This window comes from Theropithecus gelada, chromosome X (genome assembly GCF_003255815.1).
Source record: "Theropithecus gelada isolate Dixy chromosome X, Tgel_1.0, whole genome shotgun sequence".
Taxonomy (NCBI): Eukaryota; Metazoa; Chordata; class Mammalia; order Primates; family Cercopithecidae; genus Theropithecus; species Theropithecus gelada.
Genome location: NC_037689.1, coordinates 92,940,616 through 92,949,586, shown reverse-complemented (window position 1 = coordinate 92,949,586; position 8,971 = coordinate 92,940,616).

Genomic DNA, 8,971 nt, shown 5'->3' with positions numbered 1-8,971 from the left:
TGTGGGATCAGCCCGGGCCTCTTCACCTTAAAAGCTCCCAAACCCTACACTACCTGATCTCTTAATTGGGCCTGGGACTTAGACCTCCTCCTCCCACCTCTTGCTCCCCTGCTCCTGAGGCGAGCCCGCAAGGGCGGCTCAGAGGGATTTGCTGGGAACCAAACTCAGACGCCCCACCCATCCCCGCCAGGCAGGTGGAGGTGACTGTGGGAGCCTCTGTGGCCCTCTCTGTGTTTATGTGTCCTCTGTTCCCTTCTACTGTCTTGTGCCCGCCTTTGGGGCAGGTGGACTCAAGGGTCAGGTTTTGCAGACTAGGGGGTGGGTGGTGAAGCTGCCCAGAGCCTGAATCCTCCTTTCTCATGTGGTTCTCTTGAAAGCCCAGGGAGACTTTTTAGGGTCGAGGCCTGGAACCAGATCCTCCTTGCGAAGCTGGCCGTCTCCGTGGGCCCAAACGGGCGAGATTTGTGCCAGTGGGGGCTCCTCCTCCAGGGTGGGAGGAGGGTGCAGGCTGACTGCGCGCATCCTGCTCTTGGCTTCCCTCCTCCCCATTTCCCCCCATGAGCTGCAGGTCCTTCAGCCGTCAGGGTGCTCATGCAGTGCCCCCATCAGCCCAGGGCAGCACCTGCTCAGGTCTCCCTTGCCCTGAGTTCACAGGCTTGCCTTGGGCTTTACCAACCACAGGCCCCCTGTTGACAGAGTATTCAGACAGGCCGTGTCTGCTGTCCCTCTGTCACCATGCTTGGCAGGGGCACAGATGACCTGTTAGTGCCCAACTCCGTAGCCTTGCCTCAGTTTCCTACCAAGGGGCCCTGTCCTCTCCACAGCCCTCCCATCCCAGCGCTCCCCACCGGGAGCACAACCCCTTTCACAGCTTACACCAGCTCCCGGCTCAGCCCTGAAATCCAGCTCCCTCCAGGTACCTCCTTTTGGGTTTATTCCTTAAGCTCAGGAAAGCCAAGATGTGAGCTTGTGGCCTCCTGTCCCTGTTCTTGGAGCCACGATTCTCCAGCATTCCTGGCTCATACTTACACTCCTTGCAGCATGGCCTCTGCTGCAGGCACAGGGGGGCCCTGGCTGCCAAGCTGAAGGCCAGGGCTGCATGGAGCCCTAGCCTGGCTACCCATAGCAAGAATGGCTTTTAACATCTGTCACTGCCTGCCACGTGCTAGGTGCCAAGCTAGGGGCCCCATGTGGAAGAGAAGACGAGTCCTGACCACAGACTTGCCAGGGTCCATTCACAGCCTAGAAAGGTGGGCTCGATGCCCAGCGGCACTGGTGAGCTTTTTCTCTGACTCCGTCACTTCTACGCCTGTGTACCCAAGAGACTTGAAAATGTGTATCCACACAAAAACCCATACATGAATACAAACAGAGCACTGTTCCCAACAGGCCACATGGTAGAAGCAACCTGGAAGTCCAGGAGCAGATGAGTCGGTAATCAAAAAGTGGCCTGTCCGTACAATGGAGTATCATTTGGCCATAACAGGGAATGAAGGGCTGACCTACGCTACAACGTGCACAGACCTGAAAAACAGCACACTCGGTGAGTGAAGCCANAAACACCGCATGTTCTCACTCATAGGTGGGAACTGAACAATGAGATCACTTGGACTCAGGAAGGGGAACATCACACACCAGGGCCTATCATGGGGAGGGGGGAGGGGGGAGGGATTGCATTGGGAGTTATACCTGATGTAAATGACGAGTTGATGGGTGCAGCACAGCAACATGGCACAAGTATACATATGTAACAAACCTGCACGTTATGCACATATACCCTACAACTTAAAGTATAATAATAATAAATTAATTAAAAAAAAAAAAAAACATAGTATTGGAGATCCTAGCCAAAGCAATCAAAGAAGAGAAAGAAAGAAAGGACATTCAGGCCAGGCATGGTGGCTCACAACAGTAATCCCAGCACCTTGGGAGGCCAAGGCAGGTGGATCATTTGAGGTCAGGAGCTCAAGACCAGCCTGGCCAACATGGAGAAACTCCATCTTTACTAAGAATACAAAAATAATTAGCTGGGTGTGGTGGCACGTCCCTGTAATCCCAACTCATTGGGAGGCTGAGGTAGGAGAATCACTTGAACCTGGGAGATGGAGGCTGCAGTGAGCCAACATCACACCACTGCACTCAAGCCTGCGTGATAGGGTGAGACTCTGTCTCAAAAAAAAAGGAAAAGAACATTAAAAAAAAAGAAAGGCATCCAAATCAGTAAAGAGAAAGTCACTGTTCACTGATAATATGATCATATACCTAAAAAACCCTAAAGACTTATCTAAAAGACTCCTAGACCTGATAAATGAATTCAGTACAGTTTCAGGATACAAAACCAATGTACACAAATCAGTAGCATTACTATATAGCCCCAACAACCAAGCTGATAAACAAATCAAGAAGTCAATCCCTTTTACAACAGTTGCAAAAAATAAAATACTTAGAAATATACCTGACCAAGGAGGTGGAAGATCTCTACGAGAAAAACTACAAAACTGCTAAAAGAAAACATAGATGACACAAACAAATGGAAGCACATCCCATGCTCATGGATGAGTAGAATCAATATTGTGAAAATGACCATACTGCCAAAAGCGATCTACAGAGTCAATGGAATTTCCACCAAAATAGCATCATGATTTGATATGGTTTGGCTGTGTCTCCACCCAAATCTCATCTTGAATTGTAGCTGCCATGATTCCCACATGTCATGATAGGGACTTTGTGGGAGATAATTGAATCATGGCAGTGGGTCTTTCCTGTGCTGTTCTCATGATAGTGAATAAGTCTCATGAGATCTGATGGTTTTATAAAGGGGAGTTCCTCTGCACAACCTCTCTTGTGCCTACCATGATGTAAGACATATCTTTGTTCCTCATTCACCTTCTGCCATGATTTTGAGGCCTCCCCAGCCATGTGGAACTGTGAATCAATTAAACCTCTTTCCTTTATAAATTAACCAGTCTCAGGTACATCTTTATTAGCAGCATGAGAACAGGCAAATGCAGTAAAATGGCACTGGGTAGTGGGATGCTACTGTAAAGATACCAGAAAATGTGGAAGCAACTTTGGAACTAGGTAACAGGCAGAGGTTGAGACAGTTTCAAGGGCTCGGAAGAAGATAGGAAGATGTGGGAAAGTTTGGAACTTCCTGGAGACATGCCGAATGACTCTGACCAAAATGCTGATAGTGATATGTACAATCAAGTACAGGCTGATGTGGTTTCAGATGAAGATGAGGAACTTGTTGGGAACAGGAGTAAAGGTCACTCTTCTATGCAAGGAGGCTGGCAGCATTTTGCCCCAGCCCTAGAGATCTGTGGAACTTTGAAATAGAGGGATGATCTAGGATATCTGGCAGAACAAATTTCTAAGTGGCAGAGCATTCAAGAGGAAGCACAGCATAAAAGTTTGGAAAATGTGCAGTCTGATAATGCAATATAAGAGGAAACTTCATTTTTCTGGGGAGAAATGCAAGCCAGTTACAGAAATTTGCATAAGAAGGAGCCAAAGGTTAATCACCAGGACAATGAGAAAAACGTCTCCAGGGCATGTCAGAGACTTTCAAAGCAACCCCTCCCATCAAAGGCCTGGAGGCCTAGGAGGAAAAAAATGGTTTACTGAGCCAGGACCAGGGCCTTGCTGCTTTGTGTAGTCTCAGGATGTGATGCTCTGTGTCCTAGCTGTGGCTAACAGGGACAAATGTAGAGCTCAGGCTGTTGCTCAGAGGGTGCAAGCCTCAAGCTTTGGCAGCTTACATGTGGTGTTGGACCTGTAGGTGCACAAAAGTCAAAAATTGAGGTTTGGGAACTTCTGCCAAGATGTCAGAGGATGTGTGGAAATTCCTGGCTGTCTAGGCAGAGGTATGCTGCAGTGGCATAGCCCTCATGGAGAACCTCTGCTAGGGCAGTGCAGGAAGGAAATGTGAGGTGGGAGCTCCCACACAGGGTCCCCCCTAGGGCACTACCAAGTGGAACTGTGAGAAGAGGTCCACTGTCCTTCAGACCCCAGAGTGGTAGATTCACTGAAAGCATGCATCGTGTGCTTGGAAAAGTCACAGACACGCAATGCCAGCTTGTGAAAGCAGCCAGGGTGAGGGGTTGTACTCTGCAAAGCCACAGGGGTGTAGTCGCCCAAGACCATGGGAGCCCACCTCTTGCATCAGCATGCCCTGGATGCCCTGGATTCAAAGGTCATTTTGGAGCTTTAAGATTTGACTACCCCACTGAATTTCAGAGTTGCATGAGACCTGTAGCCCCTTCATTTTGGCCAGTTTCTCCCATTTGAAATGGTTGTATTTACCCAATGCCGCCATTGTATTTTGGAAGTAACTAACTTGCTTCTGATTTTACAGGCTCATAGGCAGAAGGGACTTGCCTTGTCTCAGATAAGACTTTAGACTATGGATGTTTGAGTTAATGCTGAAATAAGTTAAGACTTTCGGGGACTGTTGGGAAGGCATGAACTGTTTTGAAATGTGAGAACATGAGATTTGAGGTCAGGGACAGAATGATACAGTTTTGCTGTGTCACCACCCAAATCTCATTTTGAATTGTAGCTCCCATAATCCCCACATGTTGTGGGGGGACCCAGTGGTAGGTAATTGAATCATGGGGATAGGTCTTTTCCGTGCTGTTCTTGTGATAGTGAATAAGTCTAACAAGATCTAATGGTTTTATAAAGGGAAGTTCCCCTGTACACCCTCTCTTTTTCCTGCTACTCAGCCATAAGAAGGAATGAAATAATGGCATTCACAGCAACCTGGATGCAGGTGGAGACCATTATTCTAAGTAACATAACTCAGGAATGGAAAACCAAATATCTTATGTTTTCACTTATAAGTGGCAGTTAAGTTATGAGGATGCAAAGGCATACGAATGATATAATGGATTTTGGGGACTCAGGTGGAAGGGCGGGAGTGCGGTGAGGGATAAAAGACTACACACTGAATACAGCGTACACTGCTCGGGTGATGGGCATATCAAAATCTCAGAAATTACTGTTAAAGAACTTATCCATGTAATCAACAGTCAAAATTATGTTCCCCAAAAACTATTGAAATAAAAAAGAACAGATAAACAAACTATGACACATTTATATAAAAGAATACTATTTAGCAAGAAAAAGAAACAAATTCTTGATATAGTGGACAACATACGGATCTTAAAAAAACACTTATGCTGACTGAAAGAAGTCAGACACAAGGGTAAATCCTGTATGATTACATTTTATAAGAAGTTCTAGAAGAGGCAAAATGAATTTATAGGGAAAGAAATTAGAACAATGTGTCTCAAGGATTGGATGTTAGGATTAACAGGGAAGAGGAATGAGGAAAGTTTCCGGGATGGTGGTTTTGATGGAAGTTCTCAGGACCACTTCCATGTTAGAAGATTTTATAGGAGGACTCACAGGTTTCAGCATCATGATTTAATCCAGTCCGTGTTCATGATTTATTACAGTTAAAGGATACAAAGCAAGAGCAGCCAAATAAAAGGGAGATGGGGTAAAGTCAGAGGAAACCAGGTATAGGCTTCCAAGAGTCATTTTCAGTGGAATCGCACAGGACACACACAATTGCACCAACAATTCGCTGTGACAACACTAAAATATTGCCTATCAGGAAGGTCACTGGAGACTCAGTGTGCTGACTTTTTTTTAAATTATACTTTAAATTTTAGGGTACATGTGCACAATGTGCAGGTTTGTTACAAATGTATACATGTGCCATGTTGGTGTGCTGCACCCATTAACTCGTCATTTACATTACGTATATCTCCTAATGCTATCCCTCCCCTCTCCTCCCTCCCCACAACAGGCCGTGGTGTGTGATGTTCCCCCTCCTGTGTCCAAGGGATCTCGTTGATCAATTCCCACCTATGAGTGAGAACATGCAGTGTTTGGTTTTCTGTTTCTGTGATAGTTTGATGAGAATGATGGTTTCCAGCTGCATCCATGTCCCTACAAAGGACACAAACTCATCCTTTTTTATGTCTGCATAGTATTCTATGGTGCATATGTGCCACATTTTCTTAATCCAGTCTGTCACTGATGGACATTTAGGTTGATTCTAAGTCTTTGCTATTGTGAATAGTGCCACAATAAACATAAGTGTGCAAGTGTCTTTATAGCAGCATGATTTATAATCCTTTGTGTATATCCCCAGTAGTATGATGGCTGGGTCAAATGATATTTCTAGTTCTAGATCCTTGAGGAATCATCACACTGTTTTCCACAATGGTTGAACTAGTTTACAGTCCCACCAACAGTGTAAAAGTGTTCCTATTTCTCCACATCCTCTCCAGCACCAGTTGTTTCCTGACTTTTTAATGATTGCCATTCTAACTGGTGTGAGATGGTATCTCATTGTGGTTTTGATTTGCATTTCTCTGATGGCAAGTGATGATGAGCATTTTTTTATGTGTCTGTTGGCTGTATGAATGTCTTCTTTTGAGAAGTGTCTGTTCATATCCTTTGCCCACCTTTTGATGGGGTTGTTTGTTTTTTTTCTTGTAAATTTGTTTGAATACTTTGCAGGTTCTGGATATTAGCCCTTTGTCAGATGAGTAGATTGCAAACATTTTCTCCCATTCTGTAGGTTGCCTGTTCACTCTGATGGAAGTTTCTTTCGCTGTGCAGAAGCTCTTTAGTTTACTTAGACCCCATTTGTCAATTTTGGCTTTTATTGCCATTGCTTTTGGTGTTTTGGACATGAAGTCCTTGCCCATGCCTATGTCCTGAATGGTATTGACTAGGTTTTCTTCTATGGTTTTTATGGTTTTAGGTCTAACATTGAAGTCTCTGTTTTGGTTACTATATCCTTGTCGTATAGTTTGAAGCCAGGTAGTGTGATGCCTCCAGCTTTGTTCTTTTGGCTTAGGATTGTCTTGGCAATGCGGGTTCTTTTTTGGTTCCATATGACCATTTTCATGATATTGATTCTTCCTATCCATGAGCATGGTGTGCTCTTCCTTTTGTTTTTGCTTTACTTCCAACTATGTGGTCAATTTTGGAATGAGTGTGATGTGGTGCTGAGAAGAATGTATATTCTGTTGATTTGGGGTGGAGAGTTCTGTACATGTCAATTAGGTCCGCTTGGTGCAGAGTTGAATTCAATTCCTGGATATCCTTGTTAACTTTCTGTCTCGTTGATCTGTCCAATGTTGACAATGGGGTGTTGAAGTCTCCCATTATTATTGTATGGGAGTCTAAGTCTCTTTGTAAGTCTGTAAGAACTTGCTTTATGAATCTGGGTGCTCCTGTAATGGGTGCATATATGTTTAGGATAGTTAATTCTTCTTGTTGAATTGATCCCTTTACCATTATATAGTGGCCTTCTTTGTCTGCTTTGATCTTTGTTGGTTTAAAGTCTGTTTTATCAGAGACTAGGATTGCAACCCCTGCCTTTTTATGTTTTCCATTTGCTTGGTAGATCTTCCCCCATCCCTTTATGTTGAGCGTTTGTGTGTCTCTGCATGTGAGATGGGTCTCCTGAATACAGCAAACTGATGGGTCTTGACTCTTTATCCAATTTGCCAGTCTGTGTCTTTTAATTGGACCATTTAGTCCATTTACATTTAAGGTTAATATTGTTATGTGTGAACTTGATCCTGTCATTATGATATTAGCTGGCTATTTTGCTCGTTAGTTGATGCAGTTTCTTCCTAGCCTCGATGGACTTTACATTTCAGCATATTTTTGTAATGACTGGTAGCAGTTGTTCCTTTCCACCTTTACTGCTTCCTTCAGGATCTCTCATAGGGCAGGCCTGGTGGTGACAAAATCTCTAAGCATTTGTTTGTCTGTAAAGGATTTTATTTCTCCTTCACTTATGAAACTTAGTTTGGCTGGATATGAAATTCTGAATTGAAAATTCTTTTCTTTAAGAATGTTGAATATTGGTCCCCACTCTCTTCTGGCTTGGAGAGTTTCTGCCGACAGATCTGCTGTTAGTCTGATGGGCTTCCCTTTGTGGGTAACCCGACCTTTCTCTCTGGCTGCCCTTAACATTTTTTCCTTCATTTCAACTTTGGTGAATCTGACAATTATGTGTCTTGGAGTTGCTCTTCTCGAGGAGTATCTTTGTGGCGTTCTGTGTATTCCTGAATTTGTATGTTGGCCTGCCTTGCTAGGTTGGGGAAGTCCTCCTGGATAATATCCTGCAGAGTGTTTTCCAACTTGCTTACATTCTGTCACTTTCAGGCACACCAATCAGATGTAGATTTGGTCTTTTCACACAATCCCATATTTCTTGCAGGCTTTGTTCATTTCTTTTTACTCTTTTTTCTCTGAACTTCTCTTTTCACTTCATTTCATCCATTTGATCTTCAATCACTGATACGCTTTCTTCCAGTTGATCGAGTTGGTTACTGAAGCTTGTACATTTGTTACGTAGTTCTCATGTCATGGTTTTCATCTCTAGCAGTTTGTTTATAAACTTCTCTGCATTGGTTATTCTAGTTATCCATTCTTCCATTCTGTTTTCAGGGTTTTTAGTTTCTTTGTACTGGGTACGTAGTTCCTCCTTTAGATCTGAGAAGTTTGATCAACTGAAGCCTTCCTCTCTCAGCTCATCAAAGTCATTCTCTGTCCAGCTTTGTTCTGTTGCTGGCGATGAGCTGTGTTCCTTTGGAAGTGGAGATGTACTCTGATTTTTTGAATTTCCAGCTTTTTGCACTGCTTTTCCACCATCTTTGTGGTTTTATCTGCCTTTGGTCTTTGATGATGGTGACTTACTGATGGGGTTTTCGTGTGGGTGTCCTTTCTGTTTGTTAGTTTTCCTTCTAACAGTAAGGAAACTCAGTTGCAGGTCTGTTGGAGTTTGCTTGATGTCCACTCCAGACCCTGTTTGCCTGGGTTTCAGCAGCAGAGGCTGCAGAAGATAGAATATTGATGAACAGCAAGAGTAGCTGTCTGATTCTTGCTCTGGAAGGTTCATCTCAGAGGTGTCCCCAGCCTTGTGAGGTGTGAG